Source organism: Myxocyprinus asiaticus, chromosome 35 (assembly GCF_019703515.2).
Source record: "Myxocyprinus asiaticus isolate MX2 ecotype Aquarium Trade chromosome 35, UBuf_Myxa_2, whole genome shotgun sequence".
In the NCBI taxonomy this organism is placed as follows: Eukaryota; Metazoa; Chordata; class Actinopteri; order Cypriniformes; family Catostomidae; genus Myxocyprinus; species Myxocyprinus asiaticus.
Window position 1 is genome coordinate 40,493,158 of NC_059378.1, and position 18,484 is coordinate 40,511,641.

An 18,484-nucleotide genomic window follows, 5' to 3' on the forward strand; every position below is an offset into this window, starting at 1 on the left:
GCTGAGTGAATCCAGTCAGGCTTCCTAAACAACCAATTGGCCCGGTTGCTAGGGTGGGTAGGGTCACGTTGGTTTAACCTCCTCGTGGTCACTATAATGTGGTTCTCACTCTCGGTGGGGCACATAGTGAGTTGTGCGTGGATGCCGTGGAGAATAGCGTGAAGTCTCTACACGTGCTACGTCTCCGCGGTAATGCGCTCAACAAGCCACATGATAAGATGCGTGGATTGACGGTCTCAAACGCGGAGGCAACTGAGATTCATCCTCCGCCACCCGAATTGAGGCGAGTCACTATGCCACCACGAGGACTTGGTGCGCATTGGGAATTCCAAATTGGGGAGAAAATATTGTATTCATTTTTATAAAAATACTACTACTTACAACCAAACTCAATGTGTATCTTTAACAACACATTGAGCCCGCACACCAATATGGAGATAACTCCCAAAAATCAGCTTATTTAAAAAATCCGGCAAAGCAAGAAAACCACGTTTTACACAAGATTTGAAACAAACTCATTATTCTCTACTTTTGACTGCAAACCTTGAAGAGGCATGCGCACATTGGAAAAGCCAGTAAGAACGGCAATTAAGGTATTTACATGCAACTCAAAATCAGTGTAATGGGCAAACATCTACCTGTATCGATTGGTTTATTCTCAAGCGGTTTATGACCGTACAACGATCGAAGAAAGCCATTTAATAAATTAACATGACCACACACACGTTGTCAGCTTATTAAGCATAATCTGTCTAAAAATGTGCATGTAAACGTGCTCACTGTCATATTATTGCAACGACTATCCAGTAATTACTCCAATTTCATTCTCATGAGCCTGAGTAAACACAATACAGTATAGCTCTTGGAACTTTGAGCCAGACATGGGCCATTTCTTGCAGCTCTTAAAAGTCATTCGTTCGGTAATCTGACAACACTGGTCACGCTGTACGTTATGCGCTGCTGATTTAGAAGTGAAGAACACATGCTCGAGAACCATTAACAGCATCGAAAGTCACAAAAATCTCAAAATGATTTCATGCAAGCACTAGGGAGGTTTGTGCTTATTCGATTTTGGTTTTGTGTGGGATTTGTTTTTTGGGTTTTTATTAAACATAGGAAGATACTAGTGCTTATGATTTTGGGTGCAAACATAAAGCAGGGCTGCTGTTCATGAAATGAACTGATTTACCCAACAACACACACTAAACTTGTCCCAGCCTCAGACAGCATGCCCACGGACCAGTCAATGATTCATCTGATGCATATTACACACAAAACTGGCAAAAGGTGACCGAAATCACTTGGTTCAGATCTTACTTGGCTCATTGAATCACGTTATTACACTTACATTTTTGCACAATGATTTTTAGGTGGCTCATGAGGCAGTTTCGTGGTGGCATTTACACCCTTTTGTCTCCAAGCCCTCAATATCTAAACTGACCATGTTACTTCAATCCATCATAGAACCAGTTTGGAGGGAAAGTAAGACCATACACGATCACCAATCCTGAAAAACAGATCTTGTTTCAGTACTGTGGCTCCTTCTGTATGTCCATGGCCTGAATCAGAGCTCAGGATGAGAGAGGAAGAGAAACAGATTGATTTTGTTACATCACAGCCTGGGTGCCAGCAACGGTAGAGGATGACTGCAGTGATCTGCGACAGGATCAGTGCTGTAGAGACTCAATCCAACCCCTGGCACTGCCGGAGTACAGCACACGACCGGCTAATGAGACCCAGCGATAGTGAGAGAGAGAGAGAGAGAGAGAGAGAGCGAGAGAGAGAGAAAGAGGGGGGGATATAAAAGATAAGGTCGGGCTGCAGTGGCACTGCGGTAGATTGTTCTATTACACTAGTACAGTCACAGTGACTGCCTACCTAGACAGCATTGTAAACTACACATGAAATCAAAATTCACCCTATTTACTTTCTTAATACATGTTCTTGGTCTTAGGGGACCTTTTCACATTTCTGGTTTTGAAACACTGAAGTAAATTATAGCAGGGTAAACCATTGAGGCACATGGGACATCATAGCAAATATTATTTTTGAGTTTCAATTTGCTCCAACAGCAAAAGTAAAAAAAAAAAGAAAATGCACTATTACAGAGGCTGCTTCAGATAAAAGCTTTATCATTCAGAATTCAGTGAATGTGAGTTAAGAACAATTAAGAAATGAGCCTGGGTAGCTCAGTGGTAAAGATGCTGGCTACCACCCCTGGAGTTCGCTAGTTCGAATCCCGAGGTGTGCTGAGTGACTCCAGCCAGGTCTCCTAAGCAACCAAATTGGCCCGGTTGCTAGGGAGAGTAGAGTCACATGGGGTAACCCCCTCGTGGTCGCTATAATGTGGTTCGTTCTCGGTGGGGCGCGTGGTGAGTTGAGTGTGGTTGCCGCGTTGGATGGCGTGAAGCCTCCACATGCGCCATGTCTCCATGGCAACGTGCTCAACAAGCCATGTGATAAGATGCACGGGTTGATGGTCTCAGACGCAGAGGCAACTGAGATTCGTCCTCCGCAACCCGGACTGAGGCGAATCTCTACGTGACCACAAGGACGTAAAACGCATATTGGGAATTGGGCATTCCAAATTGGGATAAAAAAAATAAAAATAAAAATTCAGTTAATGTGAGTTACTAATTTGCTTTTTGTTTCAGTGTTTTGAATATCGGTAAACAATTTCTTTGGAAGTTTTGTAATTAATTAGCAGTGATTTTGTACAAGAAAGCATAAAATCAGATCCAGCAAACTATCGGTATCTGCAGATGATGTTCAAAATAATTGAATATCGTATCAGCACACCAAATTTTGTATCGATGCATCCCTAAACAAAGAACAATGTTAGAAATTTACATTCAATAAATAAAAATCGAAAATATAGTCTGTCAAATAGTGGGTTGATGGATGTCTAGTTGATTAGTCGACCATCATGACTCATCCCTCGTACTGAACAAAATAAAAGGAAATCAGTACAAAACTGAGAAGTCTAATAATGGAGTTCAGGGTAGGGTTGCACCAGCTGTGCGTAAGGTCTCACTTAAGTTGGGACGTAAAGTTCACACTAAGGGCTTAGTAACTACTAATTAGTTTGTAACCAAGTCAGTGCTTAATTTGGTTGCACCACCTGTTCTTAAGGTAAGACTTAGCTACTAGGTCGTAAGCTCTCCGTAAAGTAATATGTACTCGTATAATATGACGTTTATCTGTATTGATCCAATAAACAACCTTTAAATTTAAACGCAGAAGTGTTAAAAAGCCGTGAATTTCAGTTTGATCTTGTTACGGTTGATGTTCAAACCTTGTTTGCTCACATAACTGTCAGCTGTAATGAATGATATCCCCACTGAAATACAATACGTAATAATAGTATATTTAGCCTATGTAACTAGCATTATTCAGGAACTATATCTAAAATTAATAATTAAATACTAATACAAGAGGCTGGAAAAATTGACATTTACTCATTGTAATATCTTATATACTATATTTTGTATGTGTTGAAACTCGACACTGGGCGACACACCCCAAAAAGTGTACCGTTAGATCGGTTAAAATAAAATTATAATAAAATGAAATAAAATTATTTATTAGAAAGGCTAAATATAAATACATAAAGCCCTTTCTTTACAGTGAAGAGTGTGGAGACCTTTCGAATGTGTTCTACATTAAAAAAATATTACAGTGTTAAAAAATTATCATTAAAAGAAAGAGCACAATGTACACAATTTGTTCACTTTTGAATGGAAACCTGCCATGTGTGAGACTGGAAATGCCAGGGAGTGTGTTAAGGATTGCATTTTACCATAATAATGCTTTAAAAGTATAATCGTGCGCTCAGAGTTTCCATGCCCACTGTATCACTATCAAAAGGGCACACATGCGCTGACAACCTCAGAATCTTACTGACATCTACCTGAAATAAACTAACTCTGGAGCATAACCTACTCCGGAGCAGGTTATGTTCAGAGAGTAAGTTGCTATGGCTACTAACATACCCTGAAAGTTACCTCAGTTTTTGGAACCGAAAGTTCCTGGAATACCCCTCGCAAAACATGACTTCATTGATGTCATTAAATCTGTCTACTTTTGTATTTCAGCTGTTACTCCTGGTTGGAGGATTTCGTGAATATTTAGTTTATAAGTTGGGTTACGTTCTACCTAAGTTTAATGGTGCAATGCTCAAATATTTAGCAGTGCGTAATTGTGGCAGTGCCCAATTATGCCACAACCTGGTGTTGCTTTAGCAAAGCTTCTTACAAGCAGAAGATAGAAAATAAGAAATAGACTTGACCTTACTTACTGATCCTGAAAGCCTTTCTGTGTTACTCAATGAGACACATAGACACTAGACACAAAAGAACCGCCTGGCAGGAAGTCAAATACTCACAATGAGTCAAAGCAGTGTGTCACTACTGGGAAACATTTCAGGGAAAATATGGTTCAATAGTCTCATTATCTTTACAGTAAGACATAAGATAGATTTCAGAAAAGCACTGTGACTTGTTCTAAATCAGTGCTGTTACACCACAGACACTGCGACATGTTGCATAAAATATTCAGAATAGTGGTTGATTAACAGGGTGTTTTCAATTACTAATTGTCATTTGAAATGACTGATATGCATTGTGTAATACACTTCAACAGAAGGGTCAAGAAGTTAAAATCCCATTCGTAATATCCATAGCGAAACTGCTTTTGACGAAGGCTTTTCAGATTTGAAATTACGAGGGGGTTGCAGCATCATGGTTTATCTTTATAGTATTTATCGTAATAAAAATATATCATTTAACCAATTAAGTCATTCAAATCTAAATAATAATACATATGACACAATATAAAAATTGTAGTAGTTGTAGTAATAAAAAAAAAAAAAAAACTAATAAATTACTAAAAAATAAGAAAATACAGGTGCATCTCAATAAATTAGAATGTCGTGGAAAAGTTCATTTATTTCAGTAATTCAACTCAAATTGTGAAACTCGTGTATTAAATAAATTCAGTGCACACAGACTGAAGTAGTTTAAGTCTTTGGTTCTTTTAATTGTGATGATTTTGGCTCACATTTAACAAAAACCCACCAATTCACTATCTCAAAAATTTAGAATATGGTGACATGCCAATCAGCTAATCAACTCAAAACACCTGCAAAGGTTTCCTGAGCCTTCAAAATGGTCTCTCAGTTTGGTTCACTAGGCTACACAATCATGGGGAAGACTGCTGATCTGACAGTTGTCCAGAAGACAATCATTGACACCCTTCACAAGGAGGGTAAGCCACAAACATTCATTGCCAAAGAAGCTGGCTGTTCACAGAGTGCTGTATCCAAGCATGTTAACAGAAAGTTGAGTGGAAGGAAAAAGTGTGGAAGATAAAGATGCACAACCAACCGAGAGAACCGCAGCCTTATGATTGTCAAGCAAAATCGATTCAAGAATTTGGGTGAACTTCGCAAGGAATGGACTGAGGCTGGGGTCAAGGCATCAAGAGCCACCACACACAGACGTGTCAAGGAATTTGGCTACAGTTGTCGTATTCCTCTTGTTAAGCCACTCCTGAACCACAGACAATGTCAGAGGCGTCTTACCTGGGCTAAGGAGAAGAAGAACTGGACTGTTGCCCAGTGGTCCAAAGTCCTTTTTTCAGATGAGAGCAAGTTTTGTATTTCATTTGGAAACCAAGGTCCTAGAGTCTGGAGGAAGGGTGGAGAAGCTCATAGCCCAAGTTGCTTGAAGTCCAGTGTTAAGTTTCCACAGTCTGTGATGATTTGAGGTGCAATGTCATCTGCTGGTGTTGGTCCATTGTGTTTTTTGAAAACCAAAGTCACTGCACCCGTTTACCAAGAAATTTTGGAGCACTTCAGGCTTCCTTCTGCTGACCAGCTTTTTAAAGATGCTGATTTCATTTTCCAGCAGGATTTGGCACCTGCCCACACTGCCAAAAGCACCAGAAGTTGGTTAAATGACCATGGTGTTGGTGTGCTTGACTGGCCAGCAAACTCACCAGACCTGAACCCCATAGAGAATCTATGGGGTATTGTCAAGAGGAAAATGAGAAACAAGAGACCAAAAAATGCAGATGAGCTGAAGGCCACTGTCAAAGAAACCTGGGCTTCCATACCACCTCATCAGTGCCACAAACTGATCACCTCCATGCCACGCCGAATTGAGGCAGTAATTAAAGCAAAAGGAGCCCCTACCAAGTATTGAGTACATATACAGTAAATGAACATACTTTCCAGAAGGCCAACAATTCACTAAAAATGTTTTTTTTATTGGTCTTATGATGTATTCTAATTTTTTGAGATAGTGAATTGGTGGGTTTTTGTTAAATGTGAGCCAAAATCATCACAATTAAAAGAACCAAAGACTTAAACTACTTCAGTCTGTGTGCATTGAATTTATATAATACACGAGTTTCACAATTTGAGTTGAATTACTGAAATAAATGAACTTTTCCACGACATTCTAATTTATTGAGATGCACCTGTAATTTCGACCACACGTGATGAATAATTATATTAATATAAACATATCAATTAAGTATTTAAAATGTATATGATAATATATAGGAAACAATATAAAATTGTAGTAGTGGTAGTAATAATAATAATTTTAAAAAAAATAGTAAGAAATAATAATCACCCACACTTTATCTTGTTATTAATAATTAATTGATATATTTACATCAATACAAGTATTTAAATTTTGAACCAAACCAACCAGCTTGAAAATGACATACTACTCTTACTAGGGCTGTCACGATTATGAAATTTGGCTGACGATTAATTGTCAAACAAATAATTGCGATTATGACGATTAATTGTCACTTTTAGGGCTTTCACGATTAGTTGTCAACTAAATGGTCATATTTCTTAAGGTGCAAGTGTGTTTCATAAACCTTCAGTCTTTTTTTACATATTTAACTTCAAATATATAAATCAAATAATAAAATAGGGGTATATGATTTCCTTTTATGGATTTAAATCTTTATATAATGTATATACTTTTTTAATTACTTCTTAAATCTCCTATAATACTTTACAAATAACCAAAAGCACAATTTTAAACAATAATGAAAGGATGTATTTTATTTATCTTTTATTTGATTTAATTTAATTTATTTACAATTTCCTTTGCATTTTAAATGGTTTCAAATATGCATTTTATTTTTTATTTTATCTTATCAAGAGGTACCTTCATAGCTACCGCTCAGCCTCGGCCTGCCAATGTTGCTCTGACTATGACAAAAATGGTGAGAGGGGGAATGCGTTCTGGGGCGCAGAACAGAAAAAGGAAGATGGAACATGAAAAACAGTGCATTAAAATGAAGAAAACAAGGTCCAAGTGGATAAAGAGAGATTGGTAGGCTTAATTTGTCACTTTATCACTGAAAATCTTAAGTTAACAGACATTTAACATTGCCGAGACATACAGATGGCCAGCTAATATAAACATAAGTTCATTTCCAAGTATCTTTCTGCCACGGTTATGATAGAGTCACAGTATGTTTGGGAATTGGCATTCAATTGCTTTACATTTTGAGAGAAAAGCTTGTTAAAAAAAGTTGTTAAAGTCCAATATATTACTTGGGCTCTTCTTCATAATGTTAACTAATGTTGCTCCGCTTTACCTTCGCATGTTGTTTCGATCTCAAACACGATGTGAGAAACCATTAGATGTGGTGTGAGTAAATTATTACCTCAGGAATTATTAAACAACACCTGGATCAATTATTGACTAAATCCCAAAAATTGGGCAAAGAAATGTGTGATGGAGAGGCTGCAGAATCAATCATGTTGAACAATTAAGCCTCTTCTTTATTTTTTATTTTTTTTAATGGAATATATCAATGCAGATAACATTAAATTAATAAATACATATATATTATTTTTTTTTTATAACCAAATGGTTTCATTGCTATGTACATGACTGTTCGTTGTTGTACATGACAGTAGGTTGTATCTTTTTTTATTGAATTCTTGATTTAAAAACAAACAAATATTCATTTGAATACGTTTTTTTTTTTTTATTGAGTTTCGAATCGTAATATTCGTTACAATTTGAAGCAGTTTCAAAAGTCTTGAGTTATTAATGGTTCCGTTCTAGATGTCACATTTTTTGTCACCTTCACTTGTTAAAGGGCTCCAAAGGCCACATAATTTGCCTATGGGTTTTTGGCTTTTTATCTGTGTTGTACTGTGTGTGTGTATTTGTTGGAGTGGGGGCGCCAACATTGATGTTTCATACCCCTCAATAAATGTATAGTTGCGCCCCTGACACTGCATAAGTGCGTACAGTATATTAACCTGTTATGAGCAGGAATATTTGCCATTACAAGATCACAGAAAGTGAAACTGGAGCGCTTTGCGTTCACTGTCAAAGTTTATATTTGTTTGTTTATATTTTCGCGGGAGTTCGGCACAAGCCTCTGCTGACGGGGTGCATCAGGCGCTCTTCCGGACAGGGGCTGCTCTGGTTGACATCTGCGGGGCGGCTCAGTGACTCTATAAGTTCAAAAGCGCCATTGATGGCATTTTATATTCGCTTAAAATTCCCTTATTTGGGCATTAAAATGTGATTGGAATTTGAAGTGCACAATATCGCGGTTATTTGTTCTAACCATGATCAGAAGGTTATTTAATAATCGCAACAGGCCTAACTCTTACTAAAACCAGCTACTAATTTCCGACGAGCCCGGCCTCGACTCCCTAGCCCGAGGGAGTCCGGACATAGTGGCTTGGAACCACCCGCAGGCCAGCGGGCGGCCATATCTCCCGGACCGGACCGACCACGGACTCCGAGTCGGTTGTTTCGAACAGTCCACCTGAGCCCTTTCCCATGAGACCAGCCTTCCCACAAAGGAACCTTTCCACAGATGTGTCGAAGTGCGTTTGGCATCCTGTCTCCGGAACCGGACCGTCCTATGACTCCCCGAGACCCTACAACCAGCCCGGCCTCGACTCTCTGACCCACCGGGGACCCAAGATACGGGCCTCAGATTACACCTTTGCTGGAGGAGGACATTTTGAATGGCCATACCTCAGGAACCGAGAGGCCCGGGGACACCAAATTTGGGGAACCGACACGTCTCGCCGAGGCCTGTCCAACAACACCGGCCGCGACTCGGAGGCCCGAGATAGCGTTTTGCACTGGTTGGTTTGGTTCAAGAATTAAAACTCTTTATTGAAGAATTATTAATGTGGTCACTACTGAACTTTATACAAGGCACATTCTTATTTTGCTCATTCTTTGGTACTCTCAGCTTCATGATAATGACAATTCTCTACAGAATGTGTTAGTTTGTCTTCCTGCAGGGCCTGTTTTAATTATGTGAAGGTAGAACATTCTCAATTCTCTGATAACTGAAACCATGTCAGCATGTTTGTTTCCAGAAAAATGGATCGGGTTAAACCAGATCAGGTGTTCATTGTCACTCTCAACATCAGTGTATCTTTATCCTATTAACAATAACCTTGCAACATGATGCTTTTTGGCAACTAGCATGGTCTTAGAAGTCTGATCATTCCTCGGCCCTTCAGAAACACACGCCTGAATGTTTTGTCTTTGATTTCACTTCTTAAACCTCTGAAATGTAAAGCTGAATTTAGGAGAGATGTGATTGTTCTGAATTCGTTTTTGTGGAAAGAAAGCAAAAAGCATGATGCAAAAAATTCTGTATCCTTATGGGTTGAGTTCTGTTGGGACTTTTGTTGTGGTTACTTTTTGACGTTGCACCCACTAACCCACTTTCTGTTGTAAAAAGCAAACAAATGTTTCTATTTTCACTCCTACTATATGGCACGAGGTGAGAAAGAAAGGGCAGTGGAATAAACATTGTAAGAAATTAGAGAGAACTCCGTCCGAGTGATACCTCCAACTCAGTCTCATGACAAGTTGTCATAATAGATAGCGAAATCATAAGAAATTGGCAAGATGGCTTATGCAGTCTAAACTAGTGCTGTCAGTCGATTTAAATTGTTAATCGTGATTAATCACAGATGTTGAAAGTGCTGAAATTTGACACTTTGACAGGAAAAGTGTATATAAAGCATTTATTTCTATCTTGGGAAAGAAAACAATATGTAACAATATAATGTTTTATTAACATTTTCCACAGTATAAAGATAGAAATGCACTAAAATAGCACAAATTTAAGTAATATTAAACATTTCCAAAAGTCTAAGTGGGAGTTTGACTAATTGAAAGAACTAGTCTCCACATAGGGTGCATATTTTTTGCAATGGGAATTAAATCTCTTCAACTCACCCTACACAATATTAATCTGCTGGTAGACTGTGGCTATCCGCTTTGTTACAGCAATCATAAAGCCACGTTCATGATTCATGTCATCAATGCCAGTGTCAAATGTCGCTGTGAACTCGTCTCATTCTGTGTTTAGGTGATAGTTAAGACTTGACGTGCTTCTGTAGTAATTAAAATGCGCCTTACAAAGGCTGAAAAATACTTGATTTCTATCACAAGTCCCATCTGGGCTTGTTTTGTACATCAAATAGTGTTAAAAGCTCCTTTCTCCATCATTTTATTTATGCTGTATTAACGGTAAATGTGTTATGGTCTCACTTTATATTAGGTGGCCGAAACTACTATGTACTAACATTAAATACATACAAGAATATGTATTTACATGTTGTTCTGTAAAATGCCCACATTTGCTGCTACTGAGGTTGAGGTAAGGGTAGGTTTAGGATTAGGAGTAAGGGTTGGGTTAGGGGTAAAGTTAACAATGTAACTACAAATGTAATTAAATGCAAGTACTTTAAATATAATTACAATGCAACAACATGTATGTACATAATAAGTACATTGTATCAAATGATTAGGTACATAGTAGTTAAGACCATCTAATATAAAGTGGGCTTGTGTTAATCGCGATTAAGAAAAATTAACGCGTTACATTTTTTTAAATTAATCACATGCATTAATGTGTAAATTCTTACAGCTCTAGTACAAACTGTACTCCCATATATAAAAATTAAAGGAATATTCCGGGTTCAAAACAAGTTTAGCTCAATCGACAGCATTTGTGGCATAATGTTGATTACAACAAAAATGTATTTAACTCGTCCCTCATTTTCTTTAAAAAAGCAAAAATCAATGTTACAGTGAGACACTTACAATGGAAGTCAATTGTGTTGTATGTACCATGGAAGAAAAACGACATCTGGATTTGAAATGAGACGAGGGAAGCGTATTACAGGTTACTGACATACTGTACATCAGTCTTGATTTGAAATTTTGTTTGATGATTGGTTGGTCTCTATAAAAGTCGTAGGATACCTTACGATTTCGTCATCTGGTACGAATTGTTACATGTTGTCATGAGTGTAAGTTGGATGCGTCTCATTCGTAACAACAGATTGTACCATGCAAACTAATTAAACAAACAAACAAACAAACAGAACTTTCTGTTCAAAGCTTCCAAAAGGTGGATTTTCTTGGATTTGAAAAAAGCAAAAATACATTTTGTAGGAAAGGATTGGAAAGTTAATTATTTTCCAATCCAGTACTTTTCAAGTTCACATTCAATTTTAATCATGTTTTATGCCATATATAATTAATCCTGGTCTCACCATCTTCCATGAAATGCAATCTGGGTCATAAATAACTTGACCTGAAAACTAACAACGTTAGAGTTTGGCTCTAAGGCCTGTGGTTTGTCTTATGAGCACAAATCCAATTATAGTCCATCCTGATTACTTCCATGTGAACAAACACACACACATCCTTGCAACAAAACAATGGGTAAAATATCGATAAACTCTTGGTTAATTAAGAAACTGTTAAATTTTTACCGTGAACATTTATGGCTTCCATAACAACACTGTGTAAAAACAATCGTGTTCACATTCACATGTATTCTATAATGTCTGTGTTTGTCTAAACATGTTTCATGTTAACCTCCATTGCATATTTTTCCATACAATGAAAGTGAATGGTGAATGCCATGACAAAAATCGAGAGTTCTGGCAAACTTGCCTCAAACTCTGCATTGTCGCCAATGGATTGCTGCAGGTTCACCAATAAGAGTTGCAAACTTCTGGCAAACATTTACTGTGAATCGCAAGCTTATTTAAGTCAAAATATTGAGTGGGAAATTTGTGGCAAGTTTGCAGCAGGTTTGCCAGAACTTCAGATTTTTTATAAGTGTGATGCTGCCATTTGGGCTAACATCTGCTTTTGTGTTCCATGGAAGTCTGTCTGTTGAATTTTAAACATGGGCAAGTCAATTATGACAGTATTTAAATTTTTGGGTGAACTGAAAAATTCACACAAAAATTTTTCTGATAATTGAATCTGTTCAGTAATGTCCAGCACCGCTTCACTTCAATCGAGTTATCTAAACAACATCACATGTCCCATATGAAATCTACAACATCTAATGAACTAATCAAATTACAACCTTAAGCATTTCATTCATATGCTTTTCGTCTCGTATGGTGTCTTCCTTCTGCAAGCATTTCCCTGCAATCCGCCAAAACCACTTGATGCATCTGTTTTTATAGGATTATCGATATACTGAAGCTCAGCTGAAGCAGCTCACAGCTGGTCATTTATCAGAGCCGTGTGGACAGACATTAAGTTCCTGACCTCAGCAGATGCCCCAAAATCTGAGCTTTGGACCAGAAGGAATTCCCTGAAAGATTCCTTGTTCTACAGACATAAATTATATTGCACATCATGCAGCATGTTGATGAGAGGTGTGCAATTTCTTTATAAAAGCAATCAGATTAACGATTTTCACTTGACAGATGATAAAACAGCCCCAAAAAACAAACTGAAAAACAACAACAACAACAGTGAGCTTGATTTGAGGTTGCATTTTCACTCGAAGGCCACGTCCACAGTAACCTTTTCGTTTGAAAATGCATCTTTTTCTCTACGTTTTGGCCTTCCGTCCACACTGATGCCATTTCTGACAGCGAAAAAGGAGCTTTTTGAAAACGCTCTCTCAAGTGGATAAATTTGAACACGTCATCTTCGTGTTGTAGTGTGGACAGGGAAAACGGAAATATCTGAAAACGATGACGTATTTGTTGTCATGTGACGCAGTCAGGTGATCCATTCAACCCAAAACAATCAAGATGGCGGCCCATGTTCTGGCGCCGTTGTTGTGTCTGATATTCACTTTGATAGTTCTGTTACATATAAATGCTACTTTGTAAAACATTCACACTGCATTATTTCAAAGGTGACGGGAAGTTTATTCGGAATTGCTGTCCGGCGACGGAACGCGAGGATAATTGCGTTTCAGGTCGCACATGGAATGGCGATTTTTCGCATGCACACTAAGGGGATTTAAGAGTTTTCATACGTTTCAGTGTGGATGAACAACTTTTGGAAAATGATTAAAATGGCAGTGTGGACAGAGCTTTTCAAAAAACAAAAACGCAGTTTTCAAATGTATCCAGATTAATGTGGACGTAGCCTGAGATGGCATTTGTGTCCAGTGAAAACTGAGCTTTTCTAAAATGCTCTCCCAAGTGGATACATTTGAAAAACAGTCTTCGCATTGTAGTGTGGATAGGAGATATTTGAAAACGATGATGTATTTGATGTCATGTGACGCAATCATGTGATCCATTCAACCCGAAACAATCAAGATTGTCCCTTGTTGTAGTAGTGCATTGTTGTGCCTGCTATTCACTTTGGTAGCATTTTTATTTTTGTACAACCTTCACATTGCATTTCTTCAAAGGCGACAGGAAGTTTACTCGGAAGTGCTCTTCGGTGGCGGAACACGAGGACAATTGCATTTCAGGAGTTTAGTGTTATCAGACGTTTCAGTGTGGATGAGCAACTTTTGGAAAACGGCAGGGTGGACGGAGAACGTTTCGAAAACTAAAATGCTGTTTTCAAATTTATCTGGATTAATGTAGCCTAAGATTACATTTTTACTCCACTGATGGTTAGGTTTAGGGTTTGGGTTAGGGAGTAGGGTTATTAAAATATGCATTCTATTGTCTGTATTTACATCAATTATAACTAAAAATACAAAATATGCTTTAGGCGCCACCCTGTGGACATTTCACCTGAAAACTGGAGCTCACACGTGCCCATGTGTTCAACAACACTTCCAGCTTTGGCCACAGGGAGGCAGTGATTCGCATTTCAGTAAGCACAGACCGACTTCAGCAGCAAAACTTTCGACCAACAGTTGCCGAATTCACAGTGAGATTAGTTTGTCAAAGTTCCCCGAGTGCCAGTCTATGTAATTAGAGATGTCATAAGTCTCATGTCATATATGAAAATGACACATTTACATTTAGTCATTTAGCAGATGCTTTTATCCAAAGGGACTTACAAATGAGGAACATAAGCAATTTGTCATACATTTGTCAAAATGAAAATTCATTAAAAATATCTGGCTCGTTTCTCAGACAAAAGTAGCAATTACAGGTTAGTCCTGTTTTTCTATTAACACAAAAACCTAAAAGTCTCCCAGAAGAGGAACCACAAAATGACTCAAATTATGTGTATAGTAGCAGATTATGTCCAGGATTTATCAATGACTGATCTCACTTTTTAAAGAGGTCAATCCTGTCATGATTTACTCACCCTCATGTCATTCCAAACCCATATGACTTACTTTCTTCTGTGGAACACAAAAGGAGATGTTAGGTAGAGTATTAGTCATAAGGTGGGTTTCCATCAAACTATTTTTATGCGCATTTTGAAATTGCACATAAGAAATCCTGAATGGAAACGCTTGATATGCAAATAAACTTTCTAAATTCGCTTAAAATTGAATGCGCTAAGAGGAGATGCATTTTCTAGAGTTTCGCATTAGTTAAACTGCACATTAAGGTGATGGAAACGGTTTATCCGCAAAACGATGACGTGTTTTCACCATTCGTACCTGTGTTGTGAGTGTGCGATAGCTTGATGTGACTAGCACACTGAAAGGTCCGACATTGGCACACAATTCTTTGAACATAGCGCTTGTCATTCGGAAGTGTTTAAACCAACAGCTGGTCAATAAAGTGGGTCTTCACAATCCGCCAGGACAGTTTTGAGAGCAGGCGCTCCCAGGTATGTGGAGACTGGCAGTGTGTGGACATCGCAGCTATTTCAGCCCACATTATATCAGATATTACACTTATTCTGCGGTGTCTCATGGATGCATTTAATAAAATGAGATACTTGCTCCAATCTTGCAAATAAAACGGTCCCCAAAGCAGAGAGAGGTCATTCAGCTGCTCCCTCATGATAATGCGCATTACGTAGTGGATAGAAACGCACAACAATTCGTATTTTGTTAAGTCGAATTTTTAGAAATGTGCTCAAAAAATGCTAATCATTTTGGATGGAAATCCAGCATTAGTTACTTTTCACTTTCAGTGCATCTTTTTTTCCATACATTGAAAGTGAATGGTGACTGAGGCTCACATTCTGCCTACTAACATCTTCTGTGCTCCACTGAAGAAAGAAGTGAGTAAATGAGATACACAATACACACAATCCTGGAAACATCATAAACAACATGTTATGCATACAGAATGACGCAGCAGTGCAGTTTGTTGCTAGCAGGCGACAGATCAGTTGTCAGCACAGCTGAATCTGACAGACACATAGGCCATGCTGCTGGGTATCATGTGACCGTACACGCTGGGTTATCTTACCCAAACAGTCCCTCTGCTATCTCACAGACACAGGATGAGGGCTGTTATAGAGGAAGATAGAGACCTACTGTATCTAAACTAATTTTTGTTTTCATCGCAAAGACCATGGTACAATGACCTTTAACCTTGCCAGTAAGTTTAGATGTAGAAGTATGAAGTTTTAAATCCAAAAAAACCTACCTTCCTAACCTTAAAGGGATAGTTCACCCAAAAATGAAAATTCTCTCATTTACTCACCCTCATGCCATCCCAGATGTGTATAACTTTCTTTCTTCTGCAGAACACAAACAAAGTTTTTAGAAGAATATGCAAATAAATGGTCACCATAAGTTTGAAGGTCCAAAAAGCACATAAAGGACTTAAAAAAAGGACTTCAATATTGATCTGTTTCTCACAAACCCCTATCATATCGCTTCTGAAGAGATGAATTTAACCACTGGAGTCTTATGGATTACTTTTATGCTGCCTTTGTGCTTTTTGGACCTTCAGAGTTCTGGCCACCATTCACTTGCTTTGTAAAGACCTAGTTTGTGGCTTCGACCAAAGCCTCACAGCATCCATCAAACTGTTTTGGGTCAGTTGTTAGCGTAAAAGTTTGGGTTTCATCAAGTTTGTAATTTAACGTAAAATCAGTTATTATTATAAATGTATTATGTCTTAATTTTAAAGGTGCAGTTGCACTTTCGACACCCCAGGTGGCATCAAACTGAATTGCAAAAATAATAAAACTTGTGTTCAAACACTCCCCATCTTCTTTTGTTTAGCCAAATGGTCCAATCGCAAACTTGCGCCTTTTATTTTTTTTTATTTTTTTTTTAGCCAATGTTGTTCTTTCGCATTCAGGCGGACAAATAAAGAAAAAGACTGTATTTCCACAGAAATCACCAACCAAGGGCCGTGTATATAAAACTTCTCAAAACTTCTTTAGCTTTGACTTAAGTGTCATATCTTTCTTAGCAAAGCATAGGACTTAAGAGTAGAAGCTTTTTATAAAGAAGCTAAAAGTAACTTTAAGCTTAGTCTTAGCCTGATTCATAGACCCCGTTTCCACCTGGTATTAAGATGCATTTCGGGTGATCCGATCACATATTCAGCCCTAAATACAGGTCTAAACGGGGTCCAAAATATTTTGTAATCAGATCACAAAAACCACATAAGAATGTATTGAAAAACTCAACTGTGTTGACCATATCACATTTGAGGTGCAAACGCTAATCCATCCTGAATGTGTCCCGGCAGCAGTGAAGCGCCACCCTTCATCTGTCAATCAACCGCTGCACTAAAACAACTTTGCTGTTTACGAGCAGCTTTAAAGGGAAATAACCGTCTTATCGGACAATTTAAAAAAGCTGATATATACACAATCACGAGAGCCTCAAAGATCTTCTTCAGTTTGTCTAATATCAACACAGATACGAACACCTGAAGCTCCTTTAATACAGGTAATACACTAAAATAACGGATAATTCTGCTTAACATGTTGCGTTTGTGCTTAGATTAAATTTCATTGCATCTGGGAGAAACAGCACACCATTTTTTTCATGCTTTCTTTGTCTTTTCTGACTTTGTTGCGCTTTAATATCATGCAGTAACACACTGACAGTGACTGATGTATGTCGTCATGAAACAGAGACCCTCCCCTCCAAATCTGAACACAAGTGGTCACAGAAGACGCATTTAAGTGACCAGGTGTAAACAGTGATATGTCTCACCTCACCACATGTGATCGGATCACCCGAAACGCATCGTAATACCAGGTGGAAACGGGGCCTAAAAGAACATCTCAAACATTGTCGCATTATTGAGAGACGGAGCTAACAACAAACAAGAGCAACACACTGTAATCACATTACCCAAACACTCCAAAAGTGTGATTTAGGGCTGTAAAATGCAAAGCAACAAGACAGCTTTGGGACATATAATTAATTAGGGGTGGGAATCATAAAGTAACTGTTTGAATGTATTTTTTAGCCGTTAAAAGGTGCTATATGTAAGACTGACAACAAGCGTTTGAAATGGGTACTGCAGTCCAAATTCAAAATATTGGAGAGTTGTCTGCCCCGGCCCAGACTCAAAGCTCTTGCGGGTTGCCAGAATGTTGACACGCTAATTAGCCAACTCAGCATCCGTTTTAAAGGATTTCTGGGCTTTAAGCTGTCTCCATCTTCCAAAGGCGTCTCCAGTATTTATCCTTGTTTTACTACGCCTCTTGTCATGGTGGTTTTTAGACGGATGGTGAGGCTTTTTATGTCGGGTGGAATCTATCATCTCTGATCCAGTTCGTTTGCTGGCTTCAGCGGTGTCTAAATACTATTGGTGAGAGGGCAGTGGGTGGGATCACACAGTCCAAAACATAAACCGAAATTACTGGCCCGGAATGGAAACTTCAAAGTAGAATATACTGGCTGTAGCATTGTTATAAGAGAAGCTAGTATTTCAACTTAGCACGTTTCCTAATTCTCTAATGACATATTATGGTCATTTTATGATTTAGTACAGTAAAAATATTACATATAGCACCTTTAAGAGTCTACCAGGTGTTATCCTCCAAATTAAGCGTTTATAACGATAAAGTATGCAGCGAGGTACTGAATCAAGTCTGCAGGACTTCAGTGGACAATTCAATAATAGTTTCAGGATCAGCTGAGTGCACAAGTTGACAATTTAGCCAACTTGGCATCTGCCTAATGAGTAAATGCATTTAATTCAAAGTGAATTACAGTACATCATTTCAGGTCCCCCAGGAGTAACCTAGGGTTAAGTGTTTTAGTCAATAGCACAATGGTGGTAGCTCATCAATTGCCCCCTCTGGGGTTTGAACCCACAACCTATCAAATACCAGCCCAG

General features: G+C 38.3%; 1 protein-coding gene across 8 annotated transcripts in view; it reads right to left on the bottom strand.

Moving 5' to 3' along the window:
* LOC127426023 (CSC1-like protein 2) overlaps positions 1–18,484 on the bottom strand; it is an 86,686-nt gene that overhangs the window by 63,648 nt on the left and 4,554 nt on the right. For 3 of the 8 annotated variants that reach the window (XM_051672465.1, XM_051672464.1, XM_051672458.1), the window contains exons 2-3: positions 1,612–1,726; positions 1,349–1,507 (exon numbers count right to left, since the gene is read on the bottom strand). The exons of 2 other annotated variants lie outside the window; for them this stretch is intronic. The gene's annotated coding sequence lies outside the window, so the exon portion shown is untranslated. 3 more of the 8 variants (XM_051672460.1, XM_051672462.1, XM_051672461.1) reach the window with 3 other exon arrangements.